The 27,529-nt window shown below is 41.2% G+C and overlaps 1 protein-coding gene across 5 annotated transcripts in view; it reads right to left on the bottom strand.

Annotated features, from left to right (window-relative positions):
- Window positions 1-27,529, bottom strand: part of FOXN3 (forkhead box N3) — a 125,366-nt gene that overhangs the window by 78,934 nt on the left and 18,903 nt on the right. The window contains exon 1 of one of the 5 annotated variants that reach the window (XM_072116691.1): window positions 18,460-18,572. The exons of the other annotated variants lie outside the window; for them this stretch is intronic. The gene's annotated coding sequence lies outside the window, so the exon portion shown is untranslated. Of the gene's footprint in view, window positions 1-18,459; window positions 18,573-27,529 lie in introns of those variants that run through there. 5 annotated transcript variants of the gene reach the window in all.

The following is a 27,529-nucleotide window of genomic DNA, read 5'->3' as shown; positions in this document are numbered from 1 at the left end:
AGTTACAATTAAAATCCCTTTAAGTTGTAATAAGACAAAACTAATCTTTACCCCTCATCACTTTAATTCCAGGACACACTCCGCAGGTCCAAACCCACACGACTTTGGTTTTAACCTCCACGCTCATGCTGCCAGCCAGCCGCGCACCTTATTTTTCATTTAACCTAATTAAAATGTGTGTTGCTTCGTAATGCCGAGCTTGTGTACGCCATCTGGGATGTGTTTCAATTATCACAAAAGTATTCACGTGGGAAACAAGCATCACAACCAATACATGCATAATACCGCACCTAGCTCATGTATGAATTATGGGGAATAAAATGAAACTAAATTACAGTGGTCTACATTAATTTAATTAGAATATTAAAAAAAATCATTACTGATATATATATATATATATTTATTTATTAAAGAAAAAATGTAATGGACATTGCACAGTACCACTTCTACTGTCCTGTATACTGGATGTAATTCTCAGTATGTGCTCTTATCCTGTATATATGGACACTGCACAGCACCACTTCTCTTGTCCTGTATACTGGGTGTAATTCTCAGTATCTGCTCTTATTCTGTATATATGGACACTGCACAGTACCACTTCTCTTGTCCTGTATACTTGGTGTATTTCTCAGTATCTGCTCTTATTCTGTATATATGGACACTGCACAGTACCACTTCTCCTGTCCTGTATACTGGGTGTAATTCTCAGTATCTGCTATTATTCTGTATATATGGACACTGCACAGTACCACTTCTCTTGTCCTGTATACTGGATGTAATTCTCAGTATCTGCTCTTATTCTGTATATATGGACACTGCACAGTACCACTTCTCTTGTCCTGTATACTGGGTGTAATTCTTAGTATCTGCTCTTATTCTGTATATATGGACACTGCACAGTACCACTTCTCTTGTCCTGTATACTGGGTGTAATTCTCAGTATCTGCTCTTATTCTGTATATATGGACACTGCACAGTACCACTTCTCTTGTCCTGTATACTGGATGTAATTCTCCTGATGTGCTCTTATCCTGTATATATGGACACTGCACAGCACCACTTCTCTTGTCCTGTATACTGGGTGTAATTCTCAGTATCTGCTCTTATTCTGTATATATGGACACTGCACAGTACCACTTCTCTTGTCCTGTATACTTGGTGTATTTCTCAGTATCTGCTCTTATTCTGTATATATGGACACTGCACAGTACCACTTCTCCTGTCCTGTATACTGGGTGTAATTCTCAGTATCTGCTATTATTCTGTATATATGGACACTGCACAGTACCACTTCTCTTGTCCTGTATACTGGGTGTAATTCTTAGTATCTGCTCTTATTCTGTATATATGGACACTGCACAGTACCACTTCTCTTGTCCTGTATACTGGGTGTAATTCTCAGTATCTGCTCTTATTCTGTATATATGGACACTGCACAGTACCACTTCTCTTGTCCTGTATACTGGATGTAATTCTCCTTATGTGCTCTTATCCTGTATATATGGACACTGCACAGCACCACTTCTCTTGTCCTGTATACTGGGTGTAATTCTCAGTATCTGCTCTTATTCTGTATATATGGACACTGCACAGTACCACTTCTCCTGTCCTGTATACTGGGTGTAATTCTTAGTATCTGCTCTTATTCTGTATATATGGACACTGCACAGTACCACTTCTCTTGTCCTGTATACTGGGTGTAATTCACAGTATCTGCTCGTATTCTGTATATATGGACACTGCACAGTACCACTTCTCTTGTCCTGTATACTTGGTGTATTTCTCAGTATCTGCTCTTATTCTGTATATATGGACACTGCACAGTACCACTTCTCCTGTCCTGTATACTGGGTGCAATTCTCAGTATCTGCTATTATTCTGTATATATGGACACTGCACAGTACCACTTCTCTTGTCCTGTATCCTGGGTGTAATTCTCAGTATCTGCTCTTATTCTGTATATATGGACACTGCACAGTACCACTTCTCTTGTCCTGTATCCTGGGTGTAATTCTCAGTATCTGCTCTTATTCTGTATATATGGACACTGCACAGTACCACTTCTCTTCTCCTGTATACTGGATGTAATTCTTAGTATCTGCTTTTATTCTGTATATATGGACACTGCACAGTACCACTTCTCTTGTCCAGTATACTGGGTGTAATTCTCAGTATCTGCTTTTGCAACATCCCCCACCGGGGCCTAGCCTTTTCTTGGGGCCTGGAGACAGCCGGGGCCCACAGTACCTGAGTGGCTGGCGGTTGCGGCCTAGGCACGCTAGTGTCACGGTGCTTGGTATGGGGAACCGGAGGGCTGTCCTACAGCCTGGCAGGTCTCCAGCAGGGTGGTGTTGGCAAGAAATGATGAGGGAGAGGATGCTATAGCGGTTCTCCCTGGGGCAACCCTTTGGGCTCTGAGGTATGAGTCCCTGTGTAGTGGATAGGGTGCCCGTGATGGTGACAGCCATAGTAGCAGAGACCAGGCGGAGGCAGACGTTGAACAAAAATAACTTACAGTTCTTTATTGGAACCGACAGGAACAGTAGCAACGTGCCTTGACAAATGGTAGAATGCTGGAGATGCAGTTGGAGGGAGCCACAGAAGTAGATCACCAGCCTGGATGCAATGGCAGACTGGGAGGTAGCTGTGCCCTAGTAGGATGCTCCAGCTTGTCCTGGGTTGCTTCAGATATCACCCTTGAAGGTAGGATGATACCCCTTTCCTCTCACTAACTAACTCACTACACTCAGGAAGGGAGCTGAGCTCTCCTGCTCGGTTCTGTCTTCCTGTCTAACTAGACTGGAACTGGAACTTGACTGGATTAACTCCAGTCTTCTGAGCAACTGCTCTCAGTCTGATCTAGACTGGAACTGAGCTCTAGAATTTTCCTGACCAGGGGTTTTATTACTCCCACTGGTCAGGTGGTGGTTACTCCTCCAATTTCGTCCCAGCTTACAGATACAAGGTATAAACACATGTGATTGGTCAACACAGATTACATCACATAAACAATTAACTCCTGCTTTCCCAGGCAGACTCTACCGCTGCAGTGTTCCCCTGTGTTATGTAGTGACCTGCTATGGGGTTGATCAGACCCTAAACAGGCTGCAAGCTACATGATGGGGCGTATTCGCAACAACCCCTCTGCCTTGCATCGGCAGGGGTGTTGCACTCTTAGTCTGTATATATGGACACTGCACAGTACCACTTCTCTTGTCCTGTATACTGGGTGTAATTCTCAGTATCTGCTCTTATTCTGTATATATGGACACTGCACAGTACCACTTCTATTGTCCTGTATACTGGGTGTAATTCTCAGTATATCCTCTTATTCTGTATATATGGACACTGCACAGTACCACTTCTCTTGTCCTGTATACTGGGTGTAATTCTCAGTATCTGCTCTTATTCTGTATATATGGACACGGCACAGTACCACTTCTCCTGTCCTGTATACTGGATGTAATTCTCAGTATATGCTCTTATTCTGTATATATGGACACTGCACAGTACCACTTCTCTTGTCTTGTATACTGGGTGTAATTCTCAGTATATGCTCTTATTCTGTATGTATGGACACTGCACAGTACCACTTTTCTTGTCCTGTATACTAGGTGTAATTCTCAGTATCTGCTCTTATCCTGTATATATGGACACTGCACAGTACCACTTCTCTTGTCCAGTATGCTGGGTGTAATTCTCAGTATCTGCTCTTATTCTGTATACAGGCGGTCCCCTACTTAAGAACACTCGACTTACATACGACCCCTAGTTACAAACGGACCTCTGGATATTGGTAATTTATTGTACTTTAGTCCTAGGCTACAATAATCAGCTGAAACAGTTATGAAATGTGTCTGTAATGAAGATTTAGTGTTAATATTGATTCTTATGACAACCAAACATTTTTAAAATCCAATTGTCACAAAGACCAAAAAAGTTCTGGTTGGGATTACAATGATAAAATATACAGTTCCGACTTACATACAAACTCAACTTAAGAACAAACCTACAGACCCTATCTTGTATGTAACCCGGAGACTGCCTGTACATGGACACTGCACAGTACTACTTCTCCTGTCCTGTATACTGGATGTAATTCTCAGTATCTGCTCTTATTCTGTATATATGGACACTGCACAAGACCACTTCTCCTGTCCTGTATACTGGGTGTAATTCTCAGTATCTGCTCTTATTCTGTATATATGGACACTGCACAATACCACTTCTCCTGACCTGTATACTGGGTATTATTCTCAGTATCTGCTCTTATTCTGTATATATGGACACTGTACAGTACCACTTCTCCTGTCCTGTATACTGGGTGTAATTCTCAGTATCTGCTCTTATTCTGTATATATGGACACTGCACAGTACCACTTCTCCTGTCCTGTATACTGGGTGTAATTCTCAGTATCTGCTCTTATTCTGTATATATGGACACTGCACAATACCACTTCTCCTGTCCTGTATACTGGGTATTATTCTCAGTATCTGCTCTTATTCTGTATATATGGACACTACACAGTACGACTTCTCCAGTCCTGTATACAGGGTGTAATTCTCAGTATCTGCTCTTATTCTGTATATATGGACACGGCACAGTACCACTTCTCCTGTCCTGTATACTGGGTGTAATTCTCAGCATATGCTCTTATTCTGTATATATGGACACTGCACAGTACCACTTCTCCTGTCCTGTATACTGGGTGTAATTCTCAGTATCTGCTCTTATTCTGTATATATGGACACTGCACAGTACCACTTCTCTTGTCCAGTATGCTGGTTATCATTCTATACTTCTCATAGTCTGTTCTTATTCTGTATACAACAACCATAATCTCTTTTCCTATAGGATTGGTTCTCTTTATTGGTACATAATGCACAGTACAACCTATGCTGTTTTACATCATTGCCAGTTTACATCATTAATTTGCCCAGGCATCAGTCCCTGTACAGACACAGCCCTCAGAATCTTGTCATCCTTAACAAAGCGTTGGGCTGGGCAGTCATTCAGTGCCTATGGGCATGGCAACTATAGGGGCCACATAAGCTTGACACTTGCCTAAGGCAATCATTGAGCCGTGTTTATTGATGGATTATTCTTGTAACATATTTTAAAAAACATTATTGCAATTTTCAATAAGGAAACAGGACAAAACTATATGCATTTCTTACTGGTCAATAGGCCCCTCTCATACTCTCATAACACTGCACAAATACTATAGATAGAATTCTTTTCAGTAATTCTGAAAAAGCCAATTAAATTGGTTGCTACTAAAATTTATTAAGAAACAAAAATGATGAACACAAGTTCCTTAACAACCCTATTTGTTAATTTTCCAGTTTTTAGTAAACTGCCTAAAAATCAATAGGACTTAGAGAAGCTAAATGGCAAGATGAAAGTAAAAGCTATAATCAACTCCAAAAAGATCAAGTAGCTTTCCCAAGAACTTATTGTTTGCCGAAGAGAACAACTCCAGGACTTTGAAAACATTAAGCAAATCTGAAGATCGGGGAAGGAAACGCCGCTTCCTACCATCTCCTTCCGCAGCGGATACAGTTGAAGTAGATCACTATTATTATTATAGGCATTAAGGATAATTGTGTCCATATCCGTCACTCTGTGTTATTACTACGGATGGTAAAATGGGCTTGGCGTACTAACCGTGATGCATGACAATATCTCCCAGGCTGCCATGGGTAAGTAAAATAATGGAGGTGCCCTCTACACCCTAGAACTCACTGCTATTGACACAAAGCGGGAAAAGATGTTAGGGAAGAACCACAACCAGGTTAACTCCTCTTGGAAGAATTGTATGTACCAATGTATCACTATGTTCAGTATGATCTTGCAATGTTGTCTGCATCATCTCCAGGTTCTACTTCTACCACATGTTCCTATATATGTACACCATCTGTACAGTAAAGCAGGCTTCCTTCATAGCAATATATGGAAAACCCAGACACACAATCCTGCCATTATAGAGTAATCCGCAGGGACCAAGCTAAATGTAGCAGAGCTCTCACCAAATTTGTGAAATCTGATACATAGGGTTTGATTGTTGAGACTCCTACTGATCATGAGAATGGAACTGGTATTCTCACTAATTGATGAAGTACTCAGGGATCTCTGGTATCTGCAGCACTTTCATCTACAGTGAATGACAATACCAGAGTGCTGTGCTCAGCAACTCCCGGCAATCCCTTATATAGTAAATAGAGTGGCAGGACAAATGCTCGACTTGCTGTTCCATTAATGAGTGAGAACAGGTTCTCTACTGATTAGATTGTCTTATCAAATGGCTAGGGCAGTGATGGGGAACCTTTTAGAGACAGAGTGGCCAAACTACAACTAAAACCCAGATATTTATCAAAAGTGCCAACATGGCAATTTAAACAGTAAAGTATCGCTCCCTGCTCATAACTTTCAATCATATTGTTGTTCAACACATCAACACAGTAAAAAGAAGGCCAAGTAATGTGGATTATGATTGTAGTTTCTGAACAGGAAGAATTGCATGGATAAGTGAAGGCGTGGGTGCCCACAGAGATAGCTCAGAGTGCTAACTCTGGCACCCATGCCATAGGTTTGCCAACACTAGGCTAGGGAATAAAAAAAAAAAAAAAAAAAAAAAAAATCAACCCCTTTAAGTTGTAATAATGTTTGCTTAAATTAAAATGGTTTTATCACAACTGAGATCTTCCTGCACTCTTTGGACTTCTAGAAAACTTCTAAAACAATATATAGGATGACCCAAGTAAGCCTAAATCAGCTAATAGGATGTATTAATTCAGTTTATGCAGTCGAAAAATTGCAACTGATACTGAACAATAAATATGAGGCTTTGGTGCATTTTAAGATTTCCTGTTCTATAGTATGTTTATACTGCTTATATCTTTGACATTATCAGAAAGTCTATTCAAATTATGGTTATAAACCTGTATATCTAAGCCTATCATGTATGAAACTGCCAATTTATATGCTGCTGATCTGTAGCAACTAAAAAGTAACCTGCTTAATTCCAGCATATAATATGTGATACTGTCTGCGAGTGACTGTATCCAAGCCATTCGTATGCATTCATGCCATATGTATCCATATGCTGTGCTGCTGTATTTAAAGGGAACTTGTCACCAGGAATGTAATTTTTAGCTTGTGACATGTTCCAATAGCATTTTCTTTGCCAATTTTGAAAATATTTTTGTCAGTATTTTCAATCATTTCAGTAGTTTATAATAGTTAATTTTACATAACCTGGCTCCCTGCCAGCACCGTGTGGCAAGTCTGGGGAGGGAAGCTGCAGCCTGTGTCTTCCTCTCCTTCTTACCAACCCTCATACCTCCCCTGCCATTTCAATGCACCTGACAGGGGAGAAGCGAGAGAGTTCAATGAGTGTAGAGGAGAGGAGACTGACAAAGACACACAGGCTCCCCCCTCAGGACTTAACATATGTTGCTGGCATGGAGCCAGGTAATGTGAAATAAGCTATTATAAAAGTACTGAAATGATTCAGAATGCTGACAAAGACATTTTTAAAATCAGCATAGCATAGGTTAATGGAACCTGTTAACAGCTAAAAATGACCTTCCTGGTGTCAGGTTCCCTATCAGCCTATAATGTGTGATAATGGGGCACATTTACCCGTCAGCTCGAGTTCCCCAAAAGTGCATTGTCCATGTACAGGCGGTCCCCTACTTAAGGACACCCGACTTACAGACAACCCATAGTTACAGACAGACCCCTCTGCCCACTGTGACCTCTGGTGAAGCTCTCTGGATGCTTTAAGATAGTCCCAGACTGCAATAATCAGCTTAAAATTGTCTGCAATGAAGCTTTATTGATAATTCTTGGTCCTATTACAGCAAAAAAATTTGAAACTCCAATTGTCACTGGGGCAAAAAAAAAAATTGTCGGGAACTACAATGATAAAATATACAGTTTCGACTTACATACAAATTCAACTTAAGAACAAACCTACAGTCCCTATCTTGTATGTAACCCGGGGACTGCCTGTATAATGTACTGTGTTGCGATTCACTAAGATGGAGCGCCCGATATCCTGCAAGTGTTGCTTCCCCGCTCAGGTCTGCCAGAGTTCACCTTTTTCTTTGTGGTGTATGTAAGTACATGAATTGTCTTGCGACAGAATTTGAAAGTTAAATCCTGCGCTCAGTCTGAATCAGTCGGATCGTCCGACAGCATGTCCCCACAAAAGGATCGCGGGTGACACAATCCCAGTGCAGACACCGCATAGTGCGACAAAATTCGATCTTCAACCATTAGTAAAAAAGCCCCAGTGTGTTTAACTGCTGTATAAAATACCAAATAAATAAAAACAAGAGGAAAGGACAAGGCTTCAATGCAACAACATAAAAGGGAAAATCTTTATTTAGTAAACAACAATGAGAATGCATAAAATAGACTGAGAAGCATCTCAGAAAAGATACAAAAAAGCACGCCAGGTAATATGTCCTAAAATACATGAACAAATGTAAAATGTACAATATAAGGGACCCAAACATGTAATGAACAGTAATGAACGACAATGGGTGTAAAGTAATAATGAGGTAGAGCCCTTATATAGATAGCAGGTATACTGTAATAATAACAGAGGTCACAGACGCCAAATGATAAACATGGATAAACACATACAAATAGTGCAAAATGAGTGGAAGCTAGTGTGACCAAGAGGAGGACATGATATTACCTGGCGTGCACCCCGACGCGCGTTTCAATCGCAGCAGGTCTTTGTCAAGGGATATTATGGGTGATACTACCTGCTTAGCAGTTGTATCTACCCTTATGTATGTTACTGTGGACATCACTTGATACAGTTGATTTAGATATGTGAGAGCTATAATAGGCGATTTTGTTGAGCTGCTGTACTTAATCGTCTCATGTATCTAAATGTATCGTGAATTATGCTGCTAATTGAGCTGTTGTATCTAAGATTTTCTTACATAGATCTGTTGTAATTGGTTGGAGCAATTATTTCAAAGAGAAGTTTTATCACTCTCTTCTTTTAGACTAGATTCATACTTTGGGCACATACTGCAAGTCTCACTGGTACAACGTACTGCACTTGGTGTCTAAATTCTTCGTGTTACCAGCAGAAACCTCTAATGAAGATCACTTTGTTTTGATTAGTTAATCTTCCAGATTTAGGGTGCGGTCACACGTCGCATTTAACGCATGCGTTTAAAAACGCATTGGAATAGCTGAAGAGTGATTTGCCTAATTAAACACCTCCATACACTTGTGTTTACAAAACGCATGCGTTAACCGCAATGTTAACGCATGTGTTAACAATTGCATGCGTTAACCACGATGTTAATACATGCGTTAACAATGCGTTAACGGTTGCGTTTTGTAAACACAGGTGTTAGCAGCTGTTTAATTAGGCAAATCACTCTCCAGCTATTGCAATGCGTTTTTAAACGCATGCGTTAAACGCGACGTGTGACCGCACCCTAAACAAAACAGAAAGTAAGCAGCAAGCAAAGAAGTACAGAAAATGAAAAGAAACAGATAATCTATCTAACCAAAGTAATTTGTGATGTAGCCTCTGCCTACGTTTCAGCAAATTTAGCATTATTGATGCTGGCTACCTACCTGTTGGACCGGACTTCCTGATTTGATGCAACAAAAGGATCCAATAATCCAATGGTGGACATTTATCAGTACACAGGCATCCTGCAAAAGTTTATAGACTGTCATAGGAGCTCAGATTAATCATAGTGTTCAGCTGTATCATATCGCTCCTTTTCAGCCATGGTGCGGGCCAGTACCAGCAGCATCTGTATACAGAGGCTGGCAGTAACACAGCGTCAACAGACGCACGCAGTCAACATGATGTCGTCGCATGGACTCCTAACATCATATATCATTATGATGAAAAGAATACTGACCTCTGTGGGTCCCAGCACTGTCGTTCCATGAACCAGGACACAACATTATGTTTGATTCACAGACAAACCACAATAGTGTGAAACTGCCCTAAAAAGGAGGGGAAACATATTTCTTTCTATATATGGCTTTGTATAAATATATGATTATTGTCATGCAAAAATCCTTTTGTCCATTTTGTCCTTTTGGCGAAGTCAAAGAGTCCATTGAGTCTTTTTATACATGTCCCATGTTTCAAATAGAATACAGGTTGATTTAGTGTAAAATATAGGGCACGTCAGCAAAAGTCCATTCTCAGTGTTGTGGCTGAATGGAGTCATTGCAGCAAAACACTTCTGAGTACAGACGGTCCCCTACTCAAGGACACCAGACTTACAGAAGACCTCTAGTTACAGTCTGCCCATTGTAATTTTCTGGTAAAGCACTCTGGATGCTTTACTTTACTCCCAGACTGCAATGATCAGCTGTAAGGTATCTGTAATAAAGTTTATTGATCATCCTTGGTTTTATGACATCAAAAAAATTTGAAAATCTGATTGTCCGATACAAATTAAACTTAAGTACAAACCCAAGGAACCTATCTAGTACGTATCTAGTCTGTCTGTAAATAAATCAGCTGCTGCAAATAGCAGTGCTATAGAGGTTCTGGGTGTTAGGCCCCAACAATCCGATGTTGAGGAACTATTTTATGAATGTGTTGTCAAGATTTATATCCTAGAAAACCCCTTTAGCCCTCAGTTTTAGTAAAGAGTATTCAATTCATGAAAAACAACCAAACGCTCCAATTATAGCAGAATCTAGGAAATAAATTTACATGAAGTTTCCACTTCATTTCTTTAGGTTAAAATGTTTCTGAAGGGGTTAATGACAATCCATTAAGAGGTTTAAGTTGGGGGAAAGTGGCATGTCACACATCATTTCCATCTTTTCTTATAAAATGAGGCAGTATTAGGAAAACAAAACAGATATTAAATCATCATTTAGCTTTTCCCTGAGGACAGAATTATACATTTCGTATCATGAAATGCACACTATATATACATTCTGGGAACACATTTTTGCCACAGACTTACATATTTGCTCCATGGACAGTAAAGGCTAAAGTGGCACCTGTGAGCTGAACATATACAACAACCAATGTGGCAAGTTTGTTATTTAGGAAAACTTGGTGATAGACTTCGAAGGAGTTGTGTCGGTTGCTATTCTGCAGTAACCCAGCTTAGAACTACTTAGTAATTCTATAATTGCTACGTTGGATTTTTATCACTGTCTAATTGGCCAGATTTACTAGCACCTACATGACAGAGGGAAATCTTCAAGATTATGGCAAAATACGGATTAAATAAATAAAAGGGTATCAGCAATAACTAAGGTTATATGAACATGGTTTTCTAAAAAAGAAACACACTCATGTATGAGTACAATAAAAACCTTCAAGTTAAAAGTCTGCTTGTTTGTAAACACTCATATATCAGCGCTGTGATGGCATAAAAGCGGAATAAGCATAATAGTTAAAACCGATAGTTATGGAAAGTATATAAAAGTTTGTAGATTGAATAGCTGTCCAAAATAAAAATATACAGCATATACCCGTTGTGGCTAGCTAGTCTTGTGTGATATTACAGCATCCCGGAAGTTGGATGGGTCACACTGTGGTGGAATCAACTAGTTGCAGTTGCACTGCTGTTACCTGTGTACTGCATACAAGTATCCCCTCACACTGCAAGTCAGCGTCTGCATATATGCGCTACTCTGTAGTTGGCCTACCACAGGTCCCGAGTTGTCTGGATACGGTAGGCTCCACAAGTGACTTGAAGTGGCGAAAATATCCAAAAACCTTCTTTCAGAGGTCTATTTCAGGATCGGCTGATCTATTTACTCATAAGTTAAAGCTAAAAGCTAGACACATTTTGAGAGTTCCACTCCCTTCTTCAGTAGCATATTCCATTATTATATTCTTTTTAATTGAATTATCTTATCAAATGTCCTGAAATACTCAGGAAGAAGATATCCTAAGCACAATTTAGGGTCTGCTCGTTTTGTGCAGCTCCCTATACATTTTGTTTTTCAAACAAGGTTTAAGATGACTTTAAGTCATTAACAGACATTAAAGAGGACCTGTCATCATGGGAAAATACCCCCACCAAATATGTTCCCCCTAATCCTGTCCTCAGCCCCTTTATATTTATTAAATTTTTATTAAAATGTGTGTGTGCAAACTTCATTTTAATCGATCCGACCTTTTACCAAATAAGAGGTTGCATCGTCGTACAGGTCTCCTGGCAGACGGCCGTATTCGTGAGAGGGCGGCCAACACACCCCCTTCACGCCCCTGTCAGTCAGGGACATGCAAGAATAGCCGTCAGCAGTGAATGTATTGCAAATTTCTGCCGGCTCTATGCGATGCGGCACGCTGACAGTGACCGCAGAGGGGCTTATTCACAGCGATGGTTAAAGCCCCTCTGCAGGCGCTGCTTTTCCCCCAACAGCGGAGAGATGAAAGAATTTGGATAATGTGAGTAATGATTTAACTCTTTAAAGAGGACCTGTCACCCTGTATAAGCCCACTAGGAGCTGCTTGGTAAAGTAAGCAGTCCCTAACGCAACCCCAGATGTAGCAGAGTTAAACTGCTAGCTTTACCGGCATCTTCCAATAAAGCTAGCAGCCAATAAACTACATAGCACTGTATTCCGGCGGTACACAGAGGCAGTGACTGCCGCTTGAAACCTGGCAGTCACCGATCGGCCTATGGAGTGGGAGGGGTGGTACGGGAAGAAGCAGAATAGAAGGGAGCGCCCTGGACTGCCCCCTCATAAATAAGCATGCATCATATTGATATATATATATACACACACACACCTTGAGTTCCTGCTTCCCCACTAAATAGCAGCAGCAACAAAAAAAATGTATAGACTGATTAACTTTTCAAAGCTTAGGACTAAGTAAGGACAAGTTTTGAGTCTTAGCGCAAACAAATTTAAATACAAAAATAAATAAGGAAGTTTCTTATTTAATAATAAGGATTTTGTATGAAATTGTGGACTGGCCCTTTAAGAAACCAGCTTTCGTGCAATTCTTTCAGGAAACACGTCATTGTACCTGGATCTCTTATGGAGACTTCAGTTTATTATTGTTTATGTGATTTTCGGCAGACATTAAGTTTTGATTCTTTATGTTGTTATGTCCAGGTCAACAGTAATTAATGTTTAATCTAGAAGTTGCCACCCCACAATATTTGGAGCCAGCGTGCCTCCCTCAGTGAGTAACGAGCCACTAATTGCCACGATGATGGCGTTATTCACCGATACAGATAAAAGATGTCTCCGCATTGTAATGTCTCAAGGCTCCGTCACCCCGGTGAGAGATCATTTTTCATTCCTGTACTGCGATGATTCTCAGGAGAGCCCATTGTTCAATTATTTCCATATGTGTATGCCAGATAATTAATCAAATGCACAAAACAGGGTTTTTTGTGTCCAAACTCGATCCAAATCCAGGCAGAGGAAATTACAAAATAGAGAATCATCGTCCCGGCTCAGTGGAGCAAAGTGAGCAAGATGGATAAAGGTAACAGATAATAGTAACGGCCCACGCACATCCAAGTGTCTGCTCTTCAGCTCTCATGGCTTCTATACATAAACATATCCGTATGATTGCCAATCTGATGTAAATGATAACACCAATGCTCACAGAACAGATTACAAAGTTATTGCCCACACACTATGTAAATTAGGTGCACAGAACTTGACATGATCCATGAGTCGTTCTAGATTCAAATGTAGCTTCACACAATACAGCTTGTTATGCAGGTAATCTGCAAGAAAAACCATGCAGCACATATGCTTAACACCCATTGCCCACAAGTTTGTTGTAACACATTTACTTTGTGCACATTAAGATTTATGGTAGGTGCATCTAGTGTAGGTAAGGATAGCCCTTTTTAGGGCTAATCCTTTACTCCACTATATCTTTTATTATCTTTAATCAGGGAAATATGCAAATGTTCTAAAGAGGCTACTGGGGCGTGGAGTAGCCGTAGCTGAGGCTACATGGTGCGGCTACTCCACGCCCCAGTAGCCTCTTTGATCCTCCTACCAGATAGCTTCAGCTGCGCGCACTTGTCCGCAGAACCGGAGTTCTGTGCATGCACAGTAGCTCAGGCTTCAGAGCAGAGATTGTGCCGTCACCGGCCTGCGTTCTGCGCATGCAGAGAACTCTGGTTTCGCAGACAAGTGCCCACAACTCCTCAAAGCTTTGCGCTGAAGCCATCTGGTAGGAGGATCAAAGAGGTTACTGGGGCATGGAGCCTCAGCTACCTTGGTGGTAGGTTTCCTTTAAAGCTGCACCTAAAAAATATGGTGCACACTTCCCGAGCAGTGCAGGGGGTTCCTGATAATTGAAAGGCAAACTACACTACATTTGATAAATCTGTCTGATTGTGGGGCATTCATTAATTCATTACTTTTGCACCACAAATCACATTGCAAAACACAGGCACCAAAAAAACAACACCTAGCACCAAAAATAATAAATGCCTCCTATTATTTACAATACTATGGCAAAATCGCTACTGTATAAGGCCAGCTGTACACAAACGTGTTCAGCTTGTGGAAACTGCAGTGTCGGCTGGCAGGCAGGGAGTACTTGTATCATATTTTTGTATAATGTGAGGACTCTGTCTAATGCAATGTGTTCAGTCCATGGGATCAAGCAATGATACAGGTCAGTTAGTATTGGGAATAAGCCTTCCTTTGCATTAACAAAAGCAGAAGGCATTGTTGCACTGATGTAAGAACACCCTCATGTATCCATTTATTTCCAAGGAGGTAACCATCTAGGTAAATATAATATACGTTAATAGTTTTAGGGAGTTTTCCACTTCAAAAACCCAAGTTTATCCGAGATTTTAAATATGGTATACCTTATATACTCAAGTATAAGCCTAGTTTTTCAGCACAAAAATATGTGCTGAAACCCAAACTCGGCTTATACTCGAGTAAACAAAATATAGGTTTTACCATGTTTTTGTGGTAAAATTAGGGGCCTCGGCTTATACTCGAGTATATACGGTATATCAGTGATGGTGAACCTTTTAGAGGCAGAGTGCCCAAACTGCAACCCAATACCCTGCTTATTTATCGCCAGGTGACAACCAAAAGTTAAAGCAGTAACTTATTGCTCCCTGTTCTTCAACAAATTTCAATCATATTGGCCTCCTGAGGATATCAACACAGTAGAAATATGGAAAATTTGCATCATTGCAGCTTCTTTCCAGTGTCCCTCTGTACACAGAGAATCTTGGGGCCAGAAGGAGGATCTCCAAAGATAATTCGGCCCTGTCTACTCATTCTTCCTCTTTCTACAGTCCCAAGTAGAGAAGCAAGTATCAAAATATGACTGAAAGCAGCATCATTTAAGTTGCTTGGAATTGCAGGAAGATTCTTTGAGTCCTGTCTGGTGTGCTGGGGCGATGGACCGAGTGCCCACAGAAAGGGCTCTGAGTGCCGCCTCTGGCACCAGTGCCATAGGTTCGCCACTACTGGTATATATGATAATATTCAATGTAAAAATAACATACAAAAACAATCCAGTTAAGATAACCAAATTATGCTCGAAAGAAAATCTACCATCAAAATCCATCATGATAAACCAGGGAAACTTACTCGTAGATGCAGGCACTGTGACTGTAATAACCTTCTTCTTTGTTATCCATGGACTCCTTCTTACTAAAATAAACTTTTAAACACGTAACGGCCCAATTGGGATACTATGTAAGTCATTACGGATATTTCTTTTGAAAAAGGTTGCAAGAAACAAAATCCCACCAAACATACAAAAATAGTCTGCCCCTTAAACAAAAAAAAAAAAAATCACAAATTTTGTTACTCCACGTCTGTATCAAGAACCGTAAACATACGGTATGTATTATGCATTATTTTATTTAGAAAAGTCAGATTTGCGTTGTTTTTTTTTATATATACTGCACAGAAAGGGTTAATAAAAGTCCAACAGTAGGACATATGAAAACCAAAAACTGTACTTTAAAAAAAATGATATTTAGTCCCAAAAAAAACCAAGACCACATACAAGTTATAGTTTGTAGAAGGAAGGAATTGATGAAAAAAGTTTGAAAAAATGGGTTGGGCATTAATGTGAAAAGGAGGTGCAGAGATAAGGGGTTGAAAAATATGCAAATGAGCCTGAAGGGATTTCGAGGGTATTAACAGAGCCCATCCACTCTGCAACTTCACAGGCTGTTACACAGTCTCATCTGCCTCCTCGCTCTAACAGCTTTTGCTCCTCCCTCTGCCTAATGTCAATTTACTGCAGCTTAGTACATTTAACACACTGTGGAGGGGGGAAGAAGTGCTTCTGCATAGTGTAACAGCGTGCGAAATTGCAGCATGGAGGAGCTACTGTAACACCCCTAGGAGCCCTTCAAGCTCATTAGTATAATGATAAAACTTGATTTTAAAAGGAAGGAGTCCATGAATAACAGATATAATAAAATTAACACAGTCATTAACATCCTTGATTTTAATTATATATTTCCTTTTAATTATATATTTCACACGGCTGTCTGTGGGGGACGTACATGCAGCTGCAAATTTGCGGTTGCATGTACGTCCCCATAGTCAGCAATAGCGGCACGGCCAGGACACGGTGCCACATGTGTGGCACCGATCCGGGCCGCACACCGCAAAAAGATAGAGCGTGCTCTATCTTTCGGCGAGTGTGCGGTCGTGTGCCGCTATTCTCTATGGAAGGAGGAGGGGTCACCTCCTCCTCCTCTCCAGCACACGTCGGTATACCCGCACGGTGGGCATACCGCGTGTGAATGTACCCTTAAATGTAGTATACTCAGCTTGCTATGTAGAGAGGTGTGTACAATAACCAACCACAAGAGACTCTGCAACCAAAAATCACCATGTTTCCCCGTGACTCCTCAGAGTCAAAAATGTCATGGTGTTCTATTTTTGTGTGATTGGAGTGGCAACAAATGCCCACCCTGTGGACCGAAAATGATGGCGTTATCCGTCATTTCTATTATTTCGGATTGTGCCTCCCACAATACTGTCTCAAACATTTCAACAATCTACCACTGTGTTATTGAAGATTCATACAAAGATATCGCAAAAAAAAAAAAGCACTGTACTATTTTGTACAATAAAACAAAGGTCACCACAATGGGGACCTAAAACTTCCTAATATAATCAATGGATCTTATCAAGCAACACTGGGGTCCAACTGGTTACATAGCTACATTATACAGAATCTACTAAAAGCTCATCCGGTTCACTGTACATAAAGGTACCTAAAACTTTAAGGATACATTCTGAAACTGAAACAATATTCTGTACGGTTTCCAAGGTCTGTAGTTGCCAGCATTGAATGAGATTTCATCAAAAACCAGATCTAATCCTGCTCAAATAACTGAGGGTGTGCTACAATGTATACGTGCAGTCAAGGCAGCACCATGACTCAGAAGTAACAAAAAGTTTTGTGTAGTGGCATTTCTTCACAGGCAATGCTTATCTAGAAAGGGGTCAGGAACATGTTATAGGGTCTTGCCTGATTATGTCTCATCCTTCAGAAAATAAAGCAAGTCAGTCTCATGGAATCTACTCAAAGGGTCAAAGTGGATGGTAAACCCCTTTATTACTCCTTTAAGTTCTTTGTCATTTACTTGGATTAGAGGTCCTACCCCTTGTTCACATTACAACACAGAGTAAAGGAATTACATCAATTGTCTAAAAGCAAATATGTCAAATTACACAAATGAGTTCAGTGTTGGGAACAGATAAAAGGCAAAGTGACACGTGAATACACTGCAGATCTGCATGTCTGAGCAAAGACACCAAGAAAGGGAGCCTCCACTGTGAATAGCAAAAAGTCACCCACGGAAAACCCCGCTATGCAGATGCTTTGTGCGGCTCGGTAAACCCCAGATTCAGGGGGTGGGGGCGGATTTCCAAAGCTTTGCCTGTGTCTGTGCAAGGATTCCCCCAGTTGCATACAGTGAACAGCTGGCTGTATATTATTGCACACTGGGGATTCAGCCTCTCTGGCTGTTTACGGTGCTGGAATCACAACCTTAGAGCTTTTTGACTTTCTCCAAACATGGAGAGATACAGAGGTTGACATTCTGGAAAAAAAAAAACAACAGGTTCTGAAGTGTGATCCAGACATACGCCGAGGCACGTCTGTGGTTATGTGAGTGCACACACAACACCTCGCCTTGCGATCCATGAAAGACACAAGTGTCTGTCGTTACATTGTATCTACCCAGCGGTGAATGATTCCCATTATCCTGCATCAGGGGACCACGTCTGCTGGCTGGGGATCCACCGCAAGCCTATCAGGGGTTATATCCGCAGTCAAACAACTGAACATCATATTTAACGATAAATTTAGAACCTGCAACTTCAAGGTTCCACAGATCGAGGAAGCAGCTCTGTGCCATTCAAGGGTCCACTGTACCCCCTAAACCCCTTAACCCTCCACACCTCCCTATCCCAAAGTAGATTAGGAATGATTCTGCACTTACTTGGTACTGCGGGTGATGTCTGTCCAGTGCTTTGCTATATCAGACCTGTAAGCTAGTGTTCTTGCAACTGTGTCATGAAGACGGACTAGGAGATTGTACGTAGCTGTTGCCATGGAAACAAACACAGCGAGAGTAGAGTGCCAGCCTATGTTAATTCCATCACCCATGAACCCCAAGGGAACACCAACATCCATCTCTATCTCGCTGCTTCACAAATAAGTCACCTTATCAATGGGCATGAGAGGTGGGTGCAGGCCAGGGGGCAGATGGCTCTCCAGGGTCCCCTCTGCTTCTCAGGAAGTTCGTCGGGGGGCCACACAGCAAGCAGAAGGACTGACACTTTAACCCTTACAGTACAGAGATGGCATCTTTTTGAAACTAGTTCTCTTATTATCTTCAGATAAGTAAGTTTAGGTGAACAGGACTTGATGACCACTTCTCCATAGATGATGAGAAAAAAAACCCACCTAACTGATAAACATCAATGTGGAATGAAACTTATAAGTTAGTACGTATACGGTGAGCTGGCGACATTGACTCATATTATATGCAAATCTTATGTACTTATGTAAATTTCATTTTTAAGTCACATGATTATTCAACCACTTAGACAAAACTTTAATGATGCCCACATCTCTGACCCTCCATATACTGTACATGCAGACTGAGCTCACAGAATGTACAAGTTTATTTTATAGGAAGAGTTATAAAAAAAAAAAAAAAAAAAAAAATCAGTTGAACGCAACCTCAGGAATAACCTCATGTTAAAGGGGTAGTCTTAAATAAAAAAAAAAAGTGTTATATATTGCTGCGGAGGCGATAAAAACAATAAACGTCTTATATCTTCTCTCTGCCGGTGCTCCATTCAGCCACGGTGCCCCCTGTTTTTTATAGCCCTACCCAGCCATAGATGACTTTTTTATTCTCAGACATACCCTTTACACTTGGAGAGTAGGGGGTAGCAGTATCAAGTACATCAAAGGAGCAGCTCCATTAGAAATAATTCATATGAGAGGAGATTAAAGTGCACCTGTCACGAGGAAGGTCATATTTAGCTAGTGTCAGCTTCCAATAGACTATGCTATAGAAATTTTAAAAATGCCTTTGTCAGCATTTTGAATAATTTCAGTACTTTATGCAAGTTTAATTCACATTACCTGGCTCCTTGCCAGCAGCATGTGGAGAGTGCTGGTTATAGGGGAGCTGCAGCCTGTGTGTTCCTGTAGCCACATGCATCCTTCCTCTACTCAACATCATCCCCCCCCCCCACCCCTGCCTGCTCAATGCACATGACAGAAAGTGGGGAGGAGTATGGAAGCTGCATGAGTTTGGAGAAGAGGAGACTGACACAGATGCAGCTGCCCCTCCCCAGGGACTTATCACACGCTACTGGCAAGGAGGCAGGTAATGTGAATTCATCTTATATTTTTTTTTAAATCAGCATAGCATGGGCTATGGAACCTGTCACAAGTTAAAAATTGCATTCCTGGTGACAGCTTCACTTTAAAGAACTGCTGCATTTAAGAGTGAAACAAAAAACAAAGAAAACTGCCAAATAACCAAGAAGCTGCATAGACTTTGCAAGCTGCATAGACTTGAAGTGGTCTGTGGTGAGTCTTTATGCGTGCCAATTGTGAAATCCCCCAATGCCAGCGGAGGATGCACTTAAAGCAATATACTTATATACAGCAGTTCAGAAATAATTCACAAATAAAAAATGTAACCTACTCACACTGGCAGTATCACATAGCAGGATTACATACATGCATAGATGTATGGCTTAGCAGCACAGATTGGTGATTTTCTGTTTGCATTACTTCATGCATTAATAATGACACTCCCTCTCATAATGACATCATGAAGAACATGCAACATGATAATACATCTGTGATGTCACTAAATCATTGTGACTGATATTGCCCATTCCTAGAAGTATCAAATAAGGAGACACCAATAGTCATATCTATGATCTACACCCAACTCACTAACTGACCCATTTTCCTGAGTAAATCACGTACAAATACAAATTCATAAATTATTCAGATTGCAGAAAAGAAACCCAAGTAATTATTTGGAAATTAATTCAATTTATATGTGCTCCTGTTTCAAAGAAATTAAAAATCCAACCTCATAGAGAGTCACAAGTTTACTTACAGACAAGGCCACCATGTGCATGCTATAAATCCCTGTGCCTCTCGCAAGTGGTACTAATCATATGACCGATGTATTTGTATTGTCTACAACTGATGCCAACTTCTACAGCCAGGCTAAATGGACATGGTCATTGTTTTTGGACGCATGCAAGCCTTTCTATGGGCTCACGCATATGTTTTTAATGCCCTGGCTCCATGCATGATCCAACAGCCCGGACTGCATATTATGGAGCAGGTCCAATTCCTGTCTCTTTTGTGCAAGCACACCTCTTCTATTGTTAACAGCTCATGGGGGGAGCTCACCCTCTGATGGCACAGGTCCGCTGTTTGCAGTCCGTGAAAAATATACGTTCATGTGCAGGTTCATGTTATCATATTTGTTATTTTACTATGGCTCATTATCATTAAAGTGTAGAGTATGTCCTTGTGCAAACTGTTTGTTTGAGGATCACTCAAAGACTCATTGGGGGAAAATTGTGAAATAATTACAATTCCTAGTGAACCAGCAGAAATTGCGATTATTTCCCTCTTTATGCCACCTCCATGCCAAGTGGGGGTGAAGGGGGTGCAGCTGGCGGTGGAAAGGGTCCGTGCAGTTTCCATAGCCTGTAATCAGCCCTGAACAGTCTTTGGTATTAGTGCAATTCTATGCCAGGCCCTACTGTCGTAACTGGTAGAATGAAGCTTATATCATAGGCTGGTACACAAAGTGTTGTCGGATGATAAGTGTCCCCAATATACTATAGTTTATGAGGATCTGTAAAAAAATGGACTCTGGGCGATGGTCCTAAGTTATTTGCATCATTTTTTATGAGCCAAAACACAGAGACTACATAGACATGAATGATCTGCAACTGATTCATGTGTTTAACCACTCCTACTTTTGGTGGACTGGTACAAGGTTTTTTGGAAAATTAATTAAATTGGTGAGGGTCTTCCACGAGAACATGCTGGCACAAACCCAATCCAGCTGCCAGCTGCTATCATTTGGTCAGATCTAGAGGTGCAGGCTCTGATTTCTGATGTGAGCAGATGTTCTGTCTCCACATTAAAGATTAAATGTCTATTTATAAAGGCTCAGTCTCCAGGCTCAACATCTCCAATGGCATCAACATGATATGATATGTTAATTCAAACCGCTCCTGCAACATTTGGCTCAACAGGTGACGAGAACATGAAGATGCAGCAGCTCTTCGCAAGGGTCCTAGGAGGAGTGTGCACATGGATGCTGTGTGAATGCAGATTTCCATTTTTATTACTTTTACGTCGAGCCCAGTGTGAAGAGTGTAAAGGACAGCTGTTCAGCTCACTGGCAGCCTCCTACCACACTGGCACATTAGTTCCGCTACATGAGCCAAGCCGCTCTCTCTAAACTAATACTGTGATAGGAACAAACAGTATGGATTGGAGGGGGGTTCATATCACTAAAGTGCATTTAATTAAACCTGTAAAATAAACTATTAGAATGTACACGGAAGACACTTTCTCTGGTTCATGCTGACTTTTTATTGAGGAATTGTCTTGTATATAAAATCCGTAATCTTTGCAGATTTTTTTTTTTTTAAGACATCTGCAGAGCTCATCCATGCTCCCCTGCAGAATCCAGCATTATTACATCAAAGGTTGTATTACCCAAATTCTTAAAGCCTAACTGTAAAGTTACTGACAAAAATAATTTTGGCACAGCTGGAGAGTGCCTTTGACAAAAACTCCAAGAATACCACTCAGCTTTTCCTGAAGTGGGCTCTACTTCTTGGTTATGGCTCAGGGAATTCATATGAATCAGGAAAGAGTCTTTTTAATTGAACGACCTGAACATGGCCGGCGCCAGCACCCGGCTTACCCGGGCAAGTGCCGGGGCCCCAGAGGTCCCAGAGGGGCCCACGGCACAAACTGGCAACATAAGTAAACTCAATTACATCGGCATACTTGTTGCCGATGTAATTGAGATAAGCGCTGCACTCACACTGCCGGCGCGGCTGACAGGGGGCGGCACCGCAAGCGGACCCACACAAAACATAATAGCATTGGCGAGGCAGATGTATTTCTGCCGCGGAGCTTCTAATACTGGACGGTGCCGACGTGATGACGTAACGCCGCCAGCGTCCCTGCTGCTGCACAGTAGACGCTGCTGTCACTCGGAAGATGTAGCAGATGAAGCGAGCTGCCCTTGAGGTAAGTTAGCGTTTATTATTTTTTTCTGGCCACCAATAATGTGTATTTTATTAATTAATGGAGCCTGTGTCTGTGTAGGGGTGGGGGGTATATTAATTCATGGGGTGCGGGTGGTATATTAATTAATTGAGCCTGGAGTGGGGGGTGTATATAAATTAATGGAGCCTAGGGGAGGTGTATATTAATTAATGGAGCCTGGGGGAGGTGTATATTAATTAATGGAGCCTGGGGGGGATGTATATTAATTAATAGAGCCTGGAGGGTATATTAATTACTGTATTCTGGCTGGGGGGGGTGGGTGTGTATTAATTAATGGAGCCTGGGGGGCTGTATATTAACGGAGCATGGGGGGCTGTATATTAACGGAGCATGGGGGGCTGTATATTAATATTGGTATCTGAAGGTTCTACGTTTTTAATGCCACCACATGAGTTCACTGCTAAGGGGCCCAGTGAGGCGCTGTCGCCCAGGGGCCCACTGAAACCTGGAGCCGGCCCTGGACCTGAAGCATGTGATGAGTCACATGCTTGTGACATCACTACAGGTCCTACAGCCACTACCAACAAGCCTCCTCTAATCTCTAGCTGTTCGATATGGTTTCCCATGGTTACCAGAAAGCATGGCAAATGGAGAGTAGCCTGAGGGAACATGGTAAAACCTCTGTTAGCTGCTAAACAGCTGCACATATGTAATTAGAGTAAATTAGAGAATTGCAGTTGTACTTTATTTTGTGTGCCCTTTCACAACCTCTAGCACTGCAGGATTCTCCCCTCCTATCTTTGTGCACCTTAGAGTTTTGTTCTTACAGAGTTCCCTTGCTCATGACTAGAATGCTTAGTATGACTGATAAAGTGGATACATTTCTGTTCATAACATTGCTCTATACTGGGGGAAGCTTTGCTGGTACTAGAAATTCTGTTGATTTTGAATAAAAGTGGTGAAGCAAGGAATACTGTATGTGCTATTAGTTGTACCGATCCTATATAATATATTCCAGAGCTGCAGTCACTATTATGCTAGTTTGGGTCTATTACTTATTTTGTACCAATCCTGAGTCTCATCCTGTATTTACTCCAGAGTTGGACATGCTATTCTGCTGGTGGAGTCACTACATCATACATTACATCACTTATCCTCTACTGATCCTGAGTTACATTCTATCTTATACTTCAGAGCTGCTTTCACTATTCTGCTGGTGGAATCACTGTGTAAATATATTACATATCCTGCAGTGATCCCATGTTATTTTATATTATACTCCAGAGCAGCATTCGCTATTCTGCTGGGGGAGTCACTGGGGGAGATTTATCAAGCTGTCTAAGAGTAAGAATGTGCTTAGTTGCCCATGGCAACTGATCACAGCTCCCCTTTAAAATATTCATGAGGACTGGTAAAATGAAAGCTGAGCTGTGGTTGCCATACGCAACTAAGCACATTCTTACTCTTAAGCAACTTGATAAATCTCCCCTACTGTGTACATACTGTACATGACTTATTCTGTACTGATCCTGAGTAATAGTCAGTGTTGCTGCAATACCCATTCTGCAGGAGGCATCACTGTGTAGTGTATACATATATTACATAAATCTATGGTCTTGAATGGCCCATTCTTCAGACTGCAAGACACAGCTCCTCCCATCTCCTTCAATACGATTTACATCAGGAAAACTTTTTTTGTTGTTTTTGCTTTCAACTCTTAAAGAAAGCCGATCACCAGGGACCTCATTTTCCCTAAAGACGGGTTGCAGAAGCTCATTGAGGCTGCATTGCAAATATGTCTTTCTGCCTTCTAAAGGCATTTGAAATACAATATACAGTAATTGTGTGTTTTAACTTACCTTGTCTGTGCTGCTCATTCACTCCTCAGCTCTCAACCTCCACATTTCTGCTCCTGTACAATTCCCCCCCCCCTCTACTTCTTAATGCACAAAAGGACAGAGCCCACAGCATGGTGATCTGACATCAGTGGTGGAGGGAGGAGCTGTACAGAAGTACAAAGGTGGGGGCTGAGAAGTGAGTGAGCAGCACAATCAACTCACATGTATTTTTTTTTAAATGAATCCAAACCATAACAAACCTGGGACTCAGAACAGGATTCTGTTAAAACACACAATTATATTGTAATGCAAATGCTCAGATGGCGAGGTGATGAGGTCCCTGGTGACAGATTCGCTTTAAGTCCACTTTGGCAAAGACAGCAAACATTGGTATGATCTGACGGACCTTGACATTGTAGTTCATCTCTAATCTCTGTAAGTTGGTCTTGGCTCTGTAATTAGTATTTGTATTAGCTACCTCTTCAATTTGTTCAAATCAGTCGGTTTTTCTTCTTGCAGTCATGTCAAGGGGATTGGCTACATTCCCATGGACCTTAAACTTCTGAATAATATGAGCAACTATGGTCACATGAAAATCTAGCTGTTTGGAAACGGTCTAATAACCATTAAACTTGTCAAAGGTAAAGGCAAGTTTATTTCTAGTCTCTGGAGTGATCTCTCTCCATAGCCTTCTTTGGTCTATGTTGAGTGGGGTACACATCATGACACTATACAACAAAGAGACTTCTTTCCACCCTATAAATAGAGGGAACCCTGGTCACAAGGGCTTACAACCTACAAGCTTCAAAAGATGACCAGTAGAAGTAAAAAAAATAAATAAAAAATAATTGGGCTCCACAGCTTTCCATTGTTGATTCATTTAAATTTACACTACACAGTGTAATATTAAACTGGCAGGAAATTTGTGATATCAGTTAATACTCTACTGTATTCAGTCTAGGAATGTGTGTTGCTGGAGAAGTGTGGCATTCCATGGGTTAATCCATTTTCCACTGTAATATGCAGTAATCATATGGTCAGAGATAGAGGTCCAATCTCTATGTTACTTAATGAGGGTGATAAGCGCTATGTTTATTGTGCCTCTTTTCCATTTGGTACTAATAATTCTCTTAATTTAATATATGATGGCGACAACAACGGTAGCTCAGACATAGATATCCGTCAATGCTTATAAATGTAAAAGACCAGGACAGGGAAATATGAAAGCAGATGTTTCCAGCTCAATGAAGCTTCTTTATTAATACAATACTGTTTATTGCCTTTGTTATCATTTCCAATATAAGCTGATGCTACAGGTGGACACCACCGTTTATAGACGGTCTAGACCATATGTACTTGTGTCATAAGTGTGACCAGCAGACAGGAGTCATCATAAAGGTTTATTAATTCATTTAGTTCTAGCCACGCTTCCAGAAGCCGTGGCAAAACCAAGCAATTTTGCTGTTGCAACTACGACATGTGAACAAGCCCTTGTATAAAAATATAGTGGAACAAAAAGACCTTTCACCAGCTACATCAACTTCAAATCACTACGCCTTTTAATAGGTGCTGCGCCAAAAATTACGGGGACTGCCTTTTCAGGCCATGTTTGTAAGTGTACAGAGTCTTAATGAGTATACATGCTCCAGTAGGAGTTCATATTATTCTTCCTGACCCAGGTCTATGGCCTCTCACTTTGCCAAATCAGTTCCCTATATTTCACTGTGCTGTCTATAGTTTGGTGTGTTTTCCTTCTCAAGGCAATGTCCTGGTTTAGCTATTGTCCCAAGTAATGTCACAAGGTTTTTTTTTAAATTAAGCCATTGATATATAGGAAGCTGCCTTTAAAAAGGTAGCACATGAAACACCATTTTCCTTTTCCCATTCTACATAACTTATTTGCATGTTCCTTAAAAGGGTATTTCTACGAAGACAAGTTTCTTATATGTACTCAGGATAACAAAATAACACATTCTCTAAATCCCGGTTATTTAAAAAAAATGCAGCATTTCACAGATAAGTCCAACCTGTCTCTATCAGTCCTGCTGAACACAATTTTAGTTGCCGCTATACATGACCCAGTAACTTCTCACTTAGGGTCGGGTGGCTTCCATGTTGGATGAGATCCTGCTGCCGATATTACTGTCTGTGTCTGCTGTGTGGCTGTAGCCCTTCCCCCTGTGACACAGACACTTCCTGCCAGGAGACCTTGAGCAGAGAGAGAGGCTCCAAAACAACAAACTGCAAGGAGATAAGTGACCTGGGGGAAGGGGGAGGCAGGTGCATATCTGTGAGATGTAGCAGAGCCCACAGTGTTAGGCTATATTCACACTGCCGTTGCCCGCCCGTACCGTACCGTAGCGGGCAACGGCAGTGTACGGGGAGAGGAGGAGGAGGTGAGCGCAGCTCACCCCCGCCCCTCTCCATAGGAATTAATGGCGCACGTCGCCGTACTACGGATAAAGATAGGACAGGTCCTATCTTTTTCCGGGTACGGAACGGTACGGTGCCGCACGTGTGCTCCCGTAGGGTGCCGTGCGCCCCTTGCTGCCTATGGGGGACGTATATCGGCCGTATATACGGCGGCCGTATATACGTCCCCCATACGTCAGTGTGAATATGGCCTTACAGTGTAATGGTCTATCAGCCTCTGTGCAATCATCTCGTGCATCTCTGATCTGAGCTAAAAACAGCAATAAGACTGAGTAACATTGTAAAGTAAAGGGTTAAAATTATATTTATTGTGTTAACATCATATGGGGATTGAAATGTGAGAATTTTCTTTTGTGGGAAAACCCCTTTAACCACAATTCTTAAAGGGGTTTTCCATTTCAAGTAGATTACAGCAAATAATATTGTTTGAGCAATGAAAAGTTGTTACATTTTTTAATATACTTTCTGTATCAATTCCTTACGTTTTTTTAA

This window comes from Engystomops pustulosus, chromosome 7 (assembly GCF_040894005.1).
Source record: "Engystomops pustulosus chromosome 7, aEngPut4.maternal, whole genome shotgun sequence".
NCBI classification, from domain to species: Eukaryota; Metazoa; Chordata; class Amphibia; order Anura; family Leptodactylidae; genus Engystomops; species Engystomops pustulosus.
The sequence above is the reverse complement of the archived record's forward strand: the minus strand, read 5'-3'. Positions and strand labels throughout refer to the sequence as shown.